This window comes from Perognathus longimembris, chromosome 1 (assembly GCF_023159225.1).
Source record: "Perognathus longimembris pacificus isolate PPM17 chromosome 1, ASM2315922v1, whole genome shotgun sequence".
NCBI lineage: Eukaryota > Metazoa > Chordata > Mammalia > Rodentia > Heteromyidae > Perognathus > Perognathus longimembris.
The window spans coordinates 49,368,061-49,384,357 of NC_063161.1; the positions used below are offsets into that span (position 1 = coordinate 49,368,061).

Here is a 16,297-nt window from a genome sequence, read left to right on the forward strand (position 1 = left end):
GGCCCAGGACTGGCCAAAAAAAAAAAGCTGGAAGTGGAGTTGTAGCTCGAGTGGTAGAGTGATAGCCTTGAGCACAAAAACTCAGGGACAGTACCCAGAGTCTGAGTTGAAACCCCAGGACTGGTACACACACTTACACAAAATATATATGTAAACTAGGTTTGGTAATCCTAGTTACTTGAAGGCTAAAATCTAATTCTGCTTGGGCAGAAAAGTCTGTGAGACTCTTCTTTCCATTTAAGCAGGAGAAGAGCTGGGCTGGAGGTATCACTTAAATGGTTGATTGTCAAAGGTGAATAAAAATGATGATCAAAAGTGGGTGGGAGGCCAAGCACTGGTGGCTTATACCTGTAATCCTAGCTACTCAGGAGGCTGAGTTTCTGAGGGTTGTGATTCAAAGCCAGCCTGGGCAGGAAAGTCCTTGAGACTCTTATCTCCAGTAAACTACTCAGAAAAAGCCAAAAGTGGTACTGTGGCTCAGTAAGTGGTAGAGTGAAGCCTTGAGCACAAAGAAGCTCAGGGACAGTGCCCAGGACCTGAGTTCAAGCCACAGGATCAGCAAAGAGAGAGAGAGAGAGAGAGAGAGATCCTTTTTTAAGTTCTCTAAGGAAGAACCATATAAATAGAAAGTCTTGAACCCTTTTTAAAATGTTTTAAAATTTAAGTTTTAAACTTATTTATCTATCTATTAATTACTGTAGGGACTTTCTCTTTTTTTTTTTTGGCCAGTCCTGGGCCTTGGACTCAGGGCCTGAGCACTGTCCCTGGCTTCTTCCTGCTCAAGGCTAGCACTCTGCCACCTGAGCCACAGCGCCCCTTCTGGCCGTTTTCCATATATGTGGTGCTGGGGAATCGAACCAAGAGCTTCATGTGTAGGAGGCAAGCGCTCTTGCCTCTAGGCCATATTCCCAGCCTGTAGGGACTTTTTGTCTTGTTTCTTACCTGTATTGTTGGGTTTTGTTTAGAATAAGCCTTTTCCTTTCTCTCCTTTTTTTTTTTTTTTTTTTTTTTTTTGCCAGTCTTGGGCCTTGAACTCAGGCCCAGGGTGCTGTCCCTGAGCTTCTTTTGCTCAAGGCTAGCACTGTACCACTTGAGCCATAGTGCCACGTTCGTCTTTTTCTCTTTATGTTGTACTGAAGAATCGAATCCAGGGCTTCATGCATACTAGACAAGCACTCTACCACTAAGCCACATTCCCAGCCCCCTTCCTCTGCTTTTTTCCCCTCTCTCATTTCTGAACTGTGTGTTAGCTTTTGGCTGTTAGGATTTATTATAACTTCTGGCATAGGTTCTGAAAACTTCTTTTTTTTTTTTTTTGGCCAGTCCTGGGCCTTGGACTCAGGGCCTGAGCACTGTCCCTGGCTTCCTTTTTGCTCAAGGCTAGCACTCTGCCACTTGAGCCACAGCGCCACTTCTGGCCGTTTTCTGTATATGTGGTGCTGGGGAATCAAACCCAGGGCCTCATGTATACGAGGCAAGCTCTCTTGCCACTAGGCCATATCCCCAGCCCCCTGAAAACTTCTTTCACTACAGTGGGGAAGTAAGTGTGAAACTTGGAACTTGGGAAACTTGCTACCTTCTTTTGAACTCAAGTTACTCATTCCATAGAAGAAGATTAGAAAGGTACAACATGCTTCATTCCTTTACCTTTTTTGCATGCCTGAACTGTGATCAGGTAAGATTATTGTTCTGAAGTTATATTTAGTTTCCTTCCAAATTTCTTCCAATATCTGGTAACAAGTAACTCTAGAATGGAATTCTACAAGATGTACTGTGACTGCTTTATATGAAGTAATGAAAATCTGGTGGAGAAGATAAATTTGGTAAAGTTAACTGCGCTTGAATTGTCATCCAACTTTCTTATATCCCTTGAGAATAGGATCATTCTGAAATCACCTTGAGGTATTCAAGTTTTTTTTTTTTTTTTTGGCCAGTCCTGGGGCTTGGACTCAGGGCCTGAGCACTGTCCCTGGCTTCTTTTTGCTCAAGGCTAGCACTCTGCCACTTGAGCCACAGCGCCACTTCTGGCCATTTTCTGTATATGTGGTGCTGGGGAATTGAACCCAGGGCCTCATGTATAGGAGGCAAGCACTCTTGCCACTAGGCCATATCCCCAGCCCCGAGGTATTCAAGTTTTTTGTAACCTATTTGTATTTTTTTTCTTCCAGAAAATAGAATATTAAAGAGGCTATGTAATTCCCAGGAGGGATAATAAAGACTATGATAATTTTTGGAAGGCATCGTTTAAAACCTCCTACTAGGGAAGTCTTAGAAAGCAGTAGTTTGGTTGGATATAGTGGTGGAGGACTATAATCCTAGCACTCAGCTAGTTGAAGCAGGAGAACTGTGAGTTCAAAACCAGTCTCAGGGCTGGGGATATGGCCTAGAGGCAAGAGCGCTTGCCTCGTATACTTGAAGCCCTAGATTCGATTCCCCAGCACCACATTTACAGAAAATGGCCAGAAGTGGCACTGTGACTCAAGTGGCAGAGTACTAGCCTTGAGCAAAAAGAAGCCAGGGACAGTGCTCAGGCCCTGAGTCCAAGGCCCAGGACTGGCAAAAAAAAAAAAACAAAACATTCTCAGCTATATAGCACAAGAGAAGAAGGAAGGAAGGAAAGGAGGGAGGGAGGAAGGGAAAGGGGGGGAAGAAGGGAAAAAGAGGGGGAGAAAGAAAGGGAGAAGGAAAAAAAGAGAAAAGAAAAGGCAGGGCTTTCACCAGGTAGAGAAAGAATGAAAGCAGGAGTGTAGTTCTTAAAAAGCAATCAAACAAAACTATAAGAATCTTGCATCATTTTTGTATCTGTTCCCTGCACAGACTTTACCCTATCTACCCCTAAACTCAGAAATCACCCTACAGTTTAATATTAAGGGAAGGTGAAAGGAAAATTTACCTAAAATAGACTAGTGGATTATGCCCTCTACTATATAATCAAAACCGCCAAGCTTTCAATGGATACATAAACATGTTTTGGTTGCTAGGTCTTTAATGGCTGTTATTTTTGGATTCTGTTCATGATCCACTTCCCAACAGTAAGTCTGATGTGACACAGCTGAGTTCTAAATATGCTGCATGTACTTAAAAAAAAAAAAGATAACTGCTGAAGGTTGTGTTGCCTGCATTCTTATCTGTAAAAACAGGTGATGGAGTATTTTAGCCCTTTTACTCCTATTCTTGATTGAGACTTTTGTTTCTCTTGAGGCCTTACCACTCTCATGAAGAGGAACTTGGGGAAAGCAATATTCCTGCTAAAACTTCTCTAAGGAATAGGGTAGTAGGAGTCTTTAATAGAGCTGCCTCCTGAGAACGGGTTAGTGTTGTTAAGGCAACAACACCCCAGATACCCTGTTGGCAGAGTACTTCTGAATCAAGTTGTATGGGCTTTTGAAATGTTTATAAGATAGCATCTATTTGGGTTGGAGGCTGTGGCACATGTCTGTAATCGTAGTTTTTCTGGGGTTTGAGGAAAGAGGATAACAAGTTTGAGCTCAGCCTGGGCAACATATACCCTATCTCAAAAAATTTTAAAGGGCTAGGAATGTGGCTCTGTGGAATAGCATTTTTCTAGAATTTCTCAAGGCTTTAGGTTCAATCCCAATACAGAAAGAAGAGAAAAAAAATTGTTTTAAGTGTCTGTTTTGGAAATGGTATTGTGGCTCAAATGGCTAGCCTTGAGCAAAAAAGAAGTCAGGGACAGTGCTCAGGCCCTGAGTCCCAAGCCCTACCACTGGGGCGGGGGGGGGAGTGTCTATTTTGGGCTGGGAATATGGCTTTGTGGTAGAGTGCTGACCTAACATGCATGAAGCCCTGGGTTCAATCCCTCAGCACAACATTAAACAGAAAAACCCGGAAGTGGTGCTATGGCTCAGGAGGTAGAGTGCTAGCCTTGAGCAAAAAAGAAGCCAGGGGCAGTGCTCAGGCCCTGAGTCCCAAGCCCCAGAACTGGCAAAAAAAAAAAAAAAAAAAAAAAGTGTCTATTTTAAAATTTGTTTACAAACTGTAACATACCAGGCCTAGTGGCTCATGTCTGTAATCCTAGCTACTCAGGAGGCTGAGATCTGGAGATCATGGTTCAAAGCCAGCCTGAAAAGCAAAGTTCATGAGATTACTAGCTCCAATTAACCACCATAAAACTCAGAAATGGAAGGCTGGGAATATGGCCTAGTGGCAAGAGTGCTTGTCGTATACATGAAGCCCTGGGTTTGATTTCCCAGCACCGCATATATAGAAAATGGCCAGAAGTGGTGCTGTGGCTCAAGTGGCAGAGTGCTAGCCTTGAGCAAAAAAAAGAAACCAGGGACAGTGCTCAGGCCCAAAAAGGCCCAGGACTTGCAAAAAAAAAGTCAGAAGTGGAGGTTTGGCACAAGTGGTAAAATGTTAGCCTTGAGAAAAAGAAAAAAAAATAAAATAAAAGTCAGCGACAGCACTCTAAACCCTGAGTTAAAACCCCCAAGACACACACACACACACACACACACACACACACACACACACACACACACACACAGTTTGGTGTTGAATTTAGGAAATCTGGTAAATTTTCTATTTTAGATTTTTACCCACCCTCAGGATGGTTTCAAACTCCTAGGCTCAAGCAGCTTTCCTGCACCAGCCTCCCACATTGCTAAGACTATAGGCATGTACCACCATGCATGTCCCACCATGTGTGGTTTAGTCTTGTAAGTTTTTTAATACTTCTAAGAGCTTTTACTTGCAGGCAGATTATGAAGCTGTTCCAGCAGCAGAGACGTCTCTGCCAGTAGTCTTGAATTTCCAATGATATTTCTTGCTTACATAACTTTGTCTTTTGGTTGCATTTTCCTCAGTTTTTATTATCAGTAGTCAACAAATTCCACACTCCTGTACCTTCCTCTCAGGCACGACTCTGGTTTGTAGGACTCATCATACAGATTTAAATAGACCTCCTAGATACCATCATCAAGTCTTTGAATAGAAACTGGACATATCAGCTTATTACATAGAAGATGTATTTCCTGAAGAACAGGAACACATTTCCTTTGAGGTGGTACTACCAAGGGATGGTTTGTATCATTCCATTATTAGCCATTGGGAGGAGTTTCTGTCCTAACTGTCCTATGCCAACTCTGTTCTTTTAAGGGAAAATCTTTTTTTATTTTTTTATTTTTTATTTTTTTATTTTTTGGCCAGTCCTGGGCCTTGGACTCAGGGCCTGAGCACTGTCCCTGGCTTCTTCCCGCTCAAGGCTAGCACTCTGCCACTTGAGCCACAGCGCCGCTTCTGGCCGTTTTCTGTATATGTGGTGCTGGGGAATCGAACCTAGGGCCTCATGTATCCGAGGCAGGCACTCTTGCCACTAGGCTATATCCCCAGCCCTTAAGGGAAAATCTTTTGACTATTTCTCTGTCCACTGTAATTCTGAGCGGCTAAAGGGATCTACTCTCAGATCTTCACTTCTCCCAGAGAACATCTAGGTACAAGTTGAGATTCTCTTCATGTCTTTCTGAGACATGAAACATGCAACTAATTCATAGACCTCTAGGACATGCGTTTCGTTTCAAAGGCCAAGAGTAGCTATGTCATAGTTCTGGTAATAGTAGTTGTGGTAGGATCCAGGGCCGCTTCTTGTGCCTCCTTATCTTGTCATAGTAGGAATAATGTTTATGGTACTGTTGTCCTGGCTTCACTTGGCATTTAACCAACCTCCAAAGCTGTTTATTGCTTTGTATCCTCTGCCTCCATGAACATTATCCCTTAAATCTCTATTGCTCTATAATATACGAGGCAACAAATAGCTCCTATGATTGGTTAAATGCCGGCACACTGCAAAGGTATATGTTTTATTGCCTGTATAACACAAATCTATAGAGATTATTCCTGTTATCCTAGCCCTCCCATTAAAAGGGCCAGGCTAGTACTATGGGGCTGTGGATCTTTCATTCCATCCCTTTGGCAAGGTTCCCTATTACCTGGCATGGGCACAAAAGAAAAACAAGGAACAATGAGTGCTGATTACTAATTCTTTATGTTAAGAGAATATCTCAAATTAGAAAATAACAAGGGAAGAAATGGCTCTGGTAGGTAAATGCCATGTGTGCTGGTATATTCCATGTTTACATGCCATGACAGGTGAAAGCAATTTCAAGCAAACAAATAAGCCTTTTCTCCTCACCCCCTGCCAAGGGTTTAAAAAAATTCAAATTTTTATTAAATAATTCATATTTCATTCAATAATTCATTCAGTTCCCATCTGGTAAGAGTGCCGCATGCAGTTAGGCAGCTGAAAATACACTGCATTACACACAATTAGGCCAAAAGCTAACCTTATTTTTTGTAGTATGTTGATTTTGCAATAACTTCCAGTCCATTCTGACTATGCTGCCATTTTATATAACCCTGCATGGAAGCAGAACGCTGTGTTACAGCTTGTAGATGAATTTGGGACTGAGACTTTTTTTAATGTAAAGGTATGAGGAATTAAACTTGAGATCTGTTACTCTTAACATCACCCTTAGGAACATACGGTTGGTTATTTTAGTTTTTTATGTAACTATTTATTATGATGTTACTAAGCATATGGTATATTAACTATAAGCAAGCATATATCTTTTGCTTTAGTCTGTTCACCCCCCCCCCCAAAAAAAAACCTGTATAATTCTTATTAGGCTATTCCCTGGAAATTAAGGTGAAATTTTTCAGTTATTCACTCTTATTTTCTTTGGATACAGCTTAATATATTTGAAATGGTAGTCCAGAAATTGTTCTGAATGTATTCCTGGTAGAAAAATAAAATCCTGAATTTCATAGCTCAGTCCTTTCCAGGTTGGGTGAGGGGCTTTCCTAGTCCTTGTACAGACTGCTGAGTTTATAAATTGTCTTCTGGGTCTGAGAGCATTTCCTTCATTTCCCTTGCAAAAACAGCCAGATTTTTTCTTATATTGTCATTATATAGATTTCTTCATTCTTTTATCAAATAGCCTTCTCTCTGTTTAGCGTATTTCTTTAATGCAGATTGACTTGCTCAGCAGTTACATTCTGTCTAAGGTCCTTGTTAGGGCCTCTCTGTATGTGGATTCATAACACATCTGTGTGTACATCTATAGTGCTGTATAAATAATAATAAGTAATCACCAGATGGCCTGTAACTGCTCCTCTGGACCCGCTCGGTCTCTTGAAGCTGTTAGTAAAGTCTTCTGGTGTTTTGCTAGGGAAAACTTGTCATAGATTTATTTCTAAAAAAATTCAAACTCACAACTGGGTGTTTAGGACTAGATATTGCTGTCTGTGTTGTAAATATTTAACAGGCTTTGTACAATGACAAGTAAAAGCCATTACTAACCACACACAGTGACTGCAGAGCTCTTCTTCCCTCCCGGCTATTTAGAAAGGAAAGGAAACGCCGATAAATTGTGCTCTATGAAAAAATGTGAGATATATTCTCTGGAAGACCTTTCTGAAGAGAAGAAAAAGAACACTAACAATTCTGCTCAAGAAGGGTAGTAATTAGGTATACTTCAGCTTTTTAACCAAAGGCCAGTGACTTGAACAACACACAGTTCCCTTTTAAATTGGACTTTATAATACCTTCAGAAAAGCTCCTTCAGCTGAAGTTTGGTTAGATCCAAGTTTATTTTTTGTTTTTTTGTTTTTTTATTTTTATCTTAATCACGGTTTTGTAGCCAAATAATACACCCCTTTGCAGGAGCTACATTTGCAAATGTTAGTAGACATTTGGCTAAATTCCAGGCCCTTGGTGGTTTGTAAAAACTTAAGACATACGTTGTTTTGCCTATATTATTTATAAAAAGAACCATCTTTATTTCTGTCCTCTTTCCATTAGTTTTTGCAAAAAAAAAATAAGTTATGTGTTTTGTTTGGGAAAAAACATCTGTTTTGTTGATACTAATCCCTTTACTCAATTCCTATCCCAGAGTCCTTGTATTGCTCAGTACAATAGTTCACGTTTAAAAAGGTAAAATAGAATGCACTATCACTAAAATTTAATGGTTTCTTTTTTTGTTATTTACCTAAGGATAACCAAAATGTTTTAAACAAGAAACTGAGTATCTTTTCTCTCAAGCTTTAGCTTTCTTTTCCCTGTTGAGAGTTGAGTATATTAACCACAGCACTGTAATGTCCTTTAAATCATATAGCACATGGCTGAAATGTTGACTTAGGATGTGTAGAAAGCTTTTCTCTTTCAAAATGTCTTTAAGAGAAGAAGTACAAATTGTGTGACAGAAATGCTATTAATCATTTATCGTAGGGAGATTTTTTTTAATTTCTCTCACAAAATTATCCTGTTGAGGATAAGACTCTAAAAAGAAAAGCATTATGGAGAAAAGATATAAGCATTAGGGTTTATCTCTTTGTAACAGTGTCTTTGTGTTTTTACTTTGAAATTTCTTTGTGCAGTGAAATGAGCTACCTAAGATTGTGCTTGGGTAAGATTTTGTGCTATTTGCAACAGTCAAGTAAAACTACTGCAAGAATGAGATTGAATTTTGTAAAATTAGCTCATTCCCAGTCTGGCATACCATGTGCCCTGTGTGGCTGCCGATTCTGTAGGCAGATTGAAGTGCAGAACCAACTTCTGCTTAAATGCTAAAATTGTCAGCCGTCATTCCAGCTTTTAAATCTTGTTCACATGGATGATGCCAGATTTTGAGCAAACATAGCTCTGTCTTTAGGTCGCAAGCAGAATTTTCAATTCCCTAAGTTGGAATAAAAGAGTTCTTCCTTTTTGCCTTTGAAAAACTTGAGTAGCTCTGCAGGGAAAGTCAGCAGAATAAATCTGCAGCCTTGCTGTGTCCTTTGAGTCATTGTGGAAAGCTGAGTGCTCTGCTCGGCATTCAGCAGATTGGCTGTCAGAATGGCAGCTCTGCTCATCGAAGACATGGTCTCTCGAAGAACCATTTATGTTATTCTAGAGAGAATCATCCCGTGGCAAAAGGAATACCTCCTTCTTCCTCCCCAGAGTGGGATCTTCTCTTGATACTGGCAGTTATGCCTTGATTTTCCTGAAAAATAGCTCAATTTACCATAAAGATTGGCACCAGCACAGGTTGCAGACTTGGTTCTAATGACAAGTTCTGATCCCTTAGCCACATGGAGAGGCATCAGGGTGACATCGTAAGTACACCAGAGGCTTAATGACAGTAATTTTTCTTCTGAGAATCTCAGTGTCTCTTATATGCCTCTTGGCTTCTCTTTCTCAGAGGAAAATAAATTTGTTTTAGTTTGTTTGACCACTGATCACTATAAATTGTGAGAGTTGTCATTCCCGTCTCCATTTCCTCAGGCTTCTTTTGTTGTCTTTAGTCACTGTCCTCCAGATTGAGATCAAGCTGCACAGTTTAAGTTCTTTTGTTTTTTGCCTTCCTCTTGTATAACTTGTTTTAGCTTTTATCAGCCCTCGTACCTGATGGGTATTTTTAACCAGTGCTTTTAAAAAATGAATAGATTTTTTAGAGCAGTAGTAGATGTAAAAAAAAAAAGAGAGAGAATAGAGTGATTGTATGTCCTTTCACTCTGTATCACAATTTCCTTATTATAACATCTTACATATGTGTGTTGCACTCCTTAAAAATGATTAGAAGATATAGATACAATTTTATTGACCAATATCCATGGTTTTCTTTAGAGATCACTCTTTATATACTCTGTGAATTTTTTTTGGTAGTACTAGAGTTTGAACTCAGGGCTCATGCTTGCTATGTAGTTACTCTGCCATTTGAGACATGCCTCTAGCCTCAGCCTAAGGATTTTGACAAATGTATGATGATATACATGTATCTACATCTATACATGTGTCTACATCTATACATGTATCTGCATCTATATCTACAACTATACATGTATTTAATGTATTACAATGTAATATAGAGAGCTGGGGGCATGGCTTAAGTAGTAGAGTACTTGTCTAGCAAGCACAAGGCCCTGAATTCAAACCCTCAAACTGCAAAACAAAGTAAAACAAAACTACCTGTACAGCTAGTGTATGCTAATTTTAAAATGTAAAGACAACAAAAAAACTTTTTCATACAGAATAGTTTTACTGACCCTAAAGACGCCTGGGCTCTATGGGAGGGAGGAACTGGGATACAGTGAGGGAAGGGAAGACACTGTATGAAAGGAAATGGACTCATTACCTGATTCATGTAATTGTAATCCCTCTGTACATCACCTTTATAATAACAATAAAGCAAAATTTAAAAAAGAAGATTTCTGTGCTCTCTGCAGTCAACCTTTTCTGAACTCTCTTCTGTAACCACTCATTGGTGTTGGGAATTGATCCATGGCCTCATCTAGGTTAATCATGCTCTCTACTACTGAGCTACATCCCCAATACTGCCACTGGTCTTTTTATTGTCTTCATATTTTTGTCTTTGTTAAAATGTCATATAACTAATGTTTCATTATTTCTTTATTTTCTGGTTTCTGTTTTTGTCAAGATAGGGACTCAGTAGGTTGCCCAGGTAGGCCTCAAACTCCTGGGCTCCAGAGAGCCTCCTCTCCATCTCCTGTGTTGCTAGGACTACAGGTGTATTATGCCTTAGTACCTGGCTTGCAAGCTGACTCTTTACCATGTAGTTTTGAATATTTATGAGGATCTTGGCCTCAGTACTAATTTTTCACATGTTAAATTAACCTAATTCTGTGGTAAAACCAACATCTGTCCAGGGAAGGCTTTGAATATGATATTCAGGATTAATATCAATTACTGTATAGCAATGGGTCCTATATACATATCTATACATAGTTTAAAGGAAATAAGTTCATACAGTGGCAGAAAAATTATCCAAAGAGATAGGGAGAATTGAAGAGAACAAAATTCAATGAAAATTGTTTTAACTGTATCATATAATAGCAACTGAAGTAACACTAGCCATAGTTAACTGAACTATTACTGTGTTCTATGCGAAAGTACTTTACATGATTTTATTTAGTCTTAACATCCTCTGAGGGATAATTTAATCTCACTTTACAGATGAGAAGACTAGGTTCAGACAGGTTAAGGACCTGATACAAGGCCACAAAGTATTTTGTGATGGAGCTACAACACACACCCAATATAGTGAAGACTCCAGATCAGCACTCCATCAGGCTCAAGACTTATGATCACTTAATACTGAATTATTTATTACCTATCATTTACCATACACATGTCAATAAGTACATATGGCACAGAAGAAAAAAAAGTAAGTAATGGGGTTTTGTTAAATGGTCCAAATGCAGTCAGTCAAGTATAGTTTATTTATGATCTAAGCACCCAGCTAGCCTAACACTGGGAGCTAAAGCTTTTGCTGAACTCTGCCAGTACAGAAGTAAGATAGGAATTTCTATTAAATGAATGGGTTTTTCTGAAACTCTCTCAACCTTAATTTACAATGTTTTTGTTTCTGGTTTTTTTATCCAGGGAATACAGGATGTGCCCAACTCCCCCTGAGGTAAACCACCATCACCATTTTTGCAAGAAAGACATTGTTTTAAAGCAGGAAAGAAAACTAATCCTTGACAAACCAAAAATGTAGACCAAACTAGAAAACTGATACCTAAAAACTGTGCCTTCAGGATACTCTACTAACAGGCCCAAACAAGTATTTAGTGTTATCTCTGTAAATTCCAGGCTGGATTACTTCCATATTTATATTCCCTTCCATCTAGCTTTGTTTTAAGCTTTTAAGTTACAGAATTGCAAAGGCGGTATATGGGAATCTTCTTTTATGTAGTACTGAGTAATGGTGGGACTTTGTTCTAGGTGCTGTAGTATTGATCATGATTAGAAGTCTGTTAACAATATAGTGAGATGTATGATCTGCTTAGTGATGTACTCATCAACATATTTGACATGTGATTCCATGAAGGATCTTTCTTGCTGACTAGTTTCTACCACTATCACATCTTCTCCTTTAAGTTCTCAGCAAAGCCAATTATAAAGAAAAGGTGCTACTCAGGAGGCTGAGATCTGCGAGTCATGGTTCAAAGTGAGCCCAGAAGTAGTGCTGTGGCTCAAACTGGTAGAGTGGTAGCCCTTGAGCAAAAATTGCTCAGGGAGGGGCTGGTGGCCTAGTGGTAAAGTACTTGCCTTGTATACATGAAGCCCTGGATTTGATTCCTCAGCACCACATATAGAGAAAAAACCAGAAGTGGCACTGTGGCTCAAGTGGTAGAGTGCTAGCCTTGAGCAAAAAGAAGCTCAGGGACAGTGCTCAGGCCCTGAGTTCAAGCCCCAGGACTGACAAAAAAAAAAAAAAAAAGCAAAACAAAACTTGCTCAGGGACAGCACCCAGACCCTGAGTTAAATCTCTACAACTGCCAGAGAGAGAGAAAAAGAGAGAGAGAGAGAAAGAGAGAGAGGGCTGCTGGGAATGTGGCTTAGTGGTAGAGTGCTTGTCTAGCATGCATGAATCCAAAAGAAAGGGAGAGACGGGAGGGGGAGGGGAGAGAATAGGAAAGAAAGGAAAAGGTGATTCAAGGAGCAAAAAGAGAAGGAAGGAAAGGAGGGAAGAAGGAAAGAAGGAAGGGAGGGAGGGAGGGAGAAGGAAGGGAGGAAGGGAAGAAGGTTCAGGGAGCAACCTGTAGACGAAAGCCACAAACTCAGCTCCTGAGACATTATCAGATAAACAATGACAATGTTAATTCTAGGCCTCAGTTACCTCCTTTTTGTGTGTGTCTGTTGTCAAACTCACTAACCAAGAAAAAAGAAAGTCTTCCAAGTGTAAAAGTGTCCTGATAGTTTTTAAGATCTCAGTTGTATATACATATAGTTAGCAATATAATACCAAAGTGGGCAAATTGTACTACAGACATGTGCCACTTTAGTGAGTATCATTTTTTTAAGTGGCAATCTTTATGCACTTTTTTTTCATAATATATGTTCATAACTTTAAGCATTTGTTGTTTTACTTAAGTTTCAGGTATTTCTTAGAATTAAGGGAAAAACTATTGAGAAGGAACGATAGAACCATTATTCTGAAAGTTTCTCAGCACGAGGTGTCTCAATACGATTTTGAAAAGACTAAATTTGATTCAACACTTTAGTCTTTCTGTTCCTTCCCATCTATGTTTTGCCTACACAACTGCAGTAGTGGAAGGGGAAGACCTTATTTCAGCATACTTTCACAATGTGTGCATTTGAAACTAGCTAGACAAGGCCTTATGGAGCTTACTTTGTGTTATTCACATTAGACTGCCCAGGAGAGGGTTGTGTGCATGCACCTAACAGCTCTTGGCCGAGCAGTGGTGAAAGGGTTGAGCATATTGTACCTTGCTGGCTATTCCTTTAGTCCTCAGGGAAGCATTTGCTCCTCCATAGACAGTAATCGGCTTTGTCAGATTGGAATGGTGCTTTGTGTTTTCCTTTATCTAGTAAGATACAGTGGGCTAAGCCTTTCTGGGAGGCAATTTCTAACATCATGGATGATGTTGTTTCTGAAACAAAGGGAGGAGGGTAATAGAAAAACCAATGACTAGCATGTAATTGGGTTGGAGTTCTGTCAAGTAGACAATTTTTGTTTGGAAGCAGAACTTTCTGCCATACTGTACTTTTTTTGCAGGGGAGGAAGGAGGTAGAGGCAGGGTCTGTGTAGCCCAACCTGGCCTCAAACTCAGCCCTGAATGACTACAGGCTATTTACTTTTTCTTTCTTTTTTTATGGCCAGTCCTGGGGTTTGAACTGGGCCTGGGCCCTGTCCCTTAGCTTCTTTTTGCTCAAGGCTAGCACTCTACCACTTGAGCCACAATACCACATCTGGCCTTTTCTGTTTATATGGTACTGAGGAATCAAACCCAGGGCTTCATGCATGCTAGGCAAGGTCTCTACCATTAAGCCTGCTATTTACTTTTATTTAGTTGTTGAATTCTTTTCTATAAAAATATTTTTAAAAGATGAATGGAGAGAGGAAGTATGGGCGTATGCAGTCATAATATTCAATGTACATATGTGAAAATGGAACTAGATAAATTGAAGGGATGAGTGGGGTTAAGGTACATTGTACTCACAGACTGACATGTTGAATTGAAACTCTTTTGCACAACTACTTAAGGATAATAAATAAATAATAAAAATTTAAAAATTATCATAAAAATACTGAGATAATAAAAAATTGTCAAATACCCCAAAGTAAAAATGTTGGAGGTATAGCTCAGTTGGTAGGGCACTAGCCAATGAGCAAAAGCATCAGGTACCAAATTCAAGTCCAAGTCTCAGACCAAAAAAAAAAAGCTGGGCACTGGTGGCTCACATCTGCAATCCTAGCTACTCAAGAGGCTCAGGGTTCAAAGCCAGCCCAGGCAGGAATGTCTGTGAGACTCTTATCTCCAATTAACCACCAGAAAGCCAGAAGTGGTGCTGTGGTTCATTCAAGGGGTAGAGCATTCGCCTTGAGCTGAAAAGCTCACAGACAGCACCTAGACCCATAGTTCAAGCCCCACGACACTGACCAGAAAAGAAATGTTTTAATTACTATTTTTTGAACAAGAATAGATTTTTGCCATAATCTTATCATTGAATTGTGAGGAAGGCTCCTTATAGATAAGATGATGCTTTCTCAGTATGGAGATTCCTCAGAAGGCTAAATATAGAACTCCCCTATGACCCAGCAACCCCACTTTTGGGTATTTATCCAAAAAATCACAAACAAAATCACAGTAAAGCCACCAGCACAACAATGTTCATCACAGCGCAATTTGTCAAAGCTAGAATATGGAGCCAATGCAGATGCCCCTCAGTAGACGAATGGATCAGGAAAATGTGGTACATATACACAATGGAATTTTATGCCTCTATCAGAAAGAATGACATTGCCCCATTTGTAAGGAAATGGAAGGACTTGGAAAAAATTATACTAAGTGAAGTGAGCCAGACCCAAAGAAACATGGACTCTATGGTCTCCCTTATTGGGAATAATTAGCACAGGTGTAGGCAAGTCACAGCAGAGGATCACAAGAGCCCAATAGCTATACCCTTATGATCACATAAGATGATGCTAAGTGAAATGAACTCCATGTTATGGAAACAATTGTTATATCACAGTTGTAACTACTTTCAACGTCCCATGTGTATCTGTAGCTTCTACTATTGATGATGTTCTTGTATCACCTTCCTGTGGTTGTATCTGCACTATCTCTGTAATCTTATCTGAGTATATTGGAAACCATCTATACTGGTATTAGAACTAGGAAATTGAAAGGGAATACCAAAATCAAGAGACACAGGGAAAAAATGACAAACAACTACAAAAGTAATACTTGCAAAACTGTTTGGTGTAAGTGAACTGAACACCTCATGGGGGGAAAGGGAAAGGGGGAGAAGAGAGGGAGGAATGAGGGACAAGTTAACAAACAGTACAAGAAATGTATCCAATGCCTAACGTATGAAACTGTAACCTCTCTGTACATCAGTTTGATAATAAAAATTTGAAAAAAAAATCTTGATAGTCAAGTTAAGAGAAAAGGGTAAACCAAAACAGTGAGAGGCCTGTGATCACTCAGTTCTGTTAAAGCATTCTCACTGTAACAAGTCTGCCCAGTGCCTCCTGGGCTCATCCTGTATTGCAGCTTAGTTTATCTATTGCACAGAGTAATGTTTCAAGGGGAAAAAAGAAATTTATCTAAGTGAAATCCCACATAGTTAGGAAGTTCAGATTATTATGCATATGTAGCTAGAAAGTAAGAATCACACACACTTACAGGCTGGTTTAAAAACAAACACAAACATCAGTACCCTAGAAGAAACAATTGCTTTGTTGGGGGGTATCAGCAGAAGGGAGGATGTCTAAACAGAGAGAGACTGAATGAGGATGAAAGTGGTTGAAGTAGTTTAGTTGCATGATTTTTTTTTTTTTTTAGCCAGTCCTGGGCCTTGGACTCAGGGCCTGAGCACTGTCCCTGGCTTCCTTTTGCTCAAGGCTAGCACTCTGCCACTTGAGCCACAGCGCCACTTCTGGCCGTTTTCTGTATATGTGGTGCTGGGGAATCAAACCCAGGGCCTCATGTATACGAGGCAGGCTCTCTTGCCACTAGGCCATATCCCCAGCCCTAGTTGCATGATTTTTTAATTAATTGATTTATTTATTTTATGCCAGCTGGTCCTGGGGCTTGAACTCAGAGCCTATGTGCTGTTCTTGAGCTTTTGTGTTCAAGGCTAAGAGCTCAAGGCTAGTGCTCTACCAGTTGAGCCACAGCTCCACTTTGGCTTTGGGGCCAATAAGGCCCCAATAAGTCTGAAGGACTTTCATGCCTGGGCTGGCTTTGAACCATGATCCTCAGATCTCAGTCTCCTAAGTAGCTAGGAATTTTAGGCATGAGCCGTCAG

General features: G+C 39.9%; 1 protein-coding gene and 1 long non-coding RNA gene across 3 annotated transcripts in view; one reads left to right on the plus strand and one right to left on the minus strand.

Moving 5' to 3' along the window:
- LOC125363898 (cyclic AMP-dependent transcription factor ATF-7) overlaps positions 1-16,297 on the plus strand; it is a 99,869-nt gene that overhangs the window by 32,829 nt on the left and 50,743 nt on the right. The window lies entirely within an intron of this gene.
- LOC125364007 lies at positions 1,222-1,649 on the minus strand. The gene is made up of 2 exons (XR_007213396.1): positions 1,520-1,649; positions 1,222-1,301 (listed from the first exon to the last, which is right to left on the minus strand). It is a non-coding gene; the product is annotated as an uncharacterized LOC125364007 (long non-coding RNA).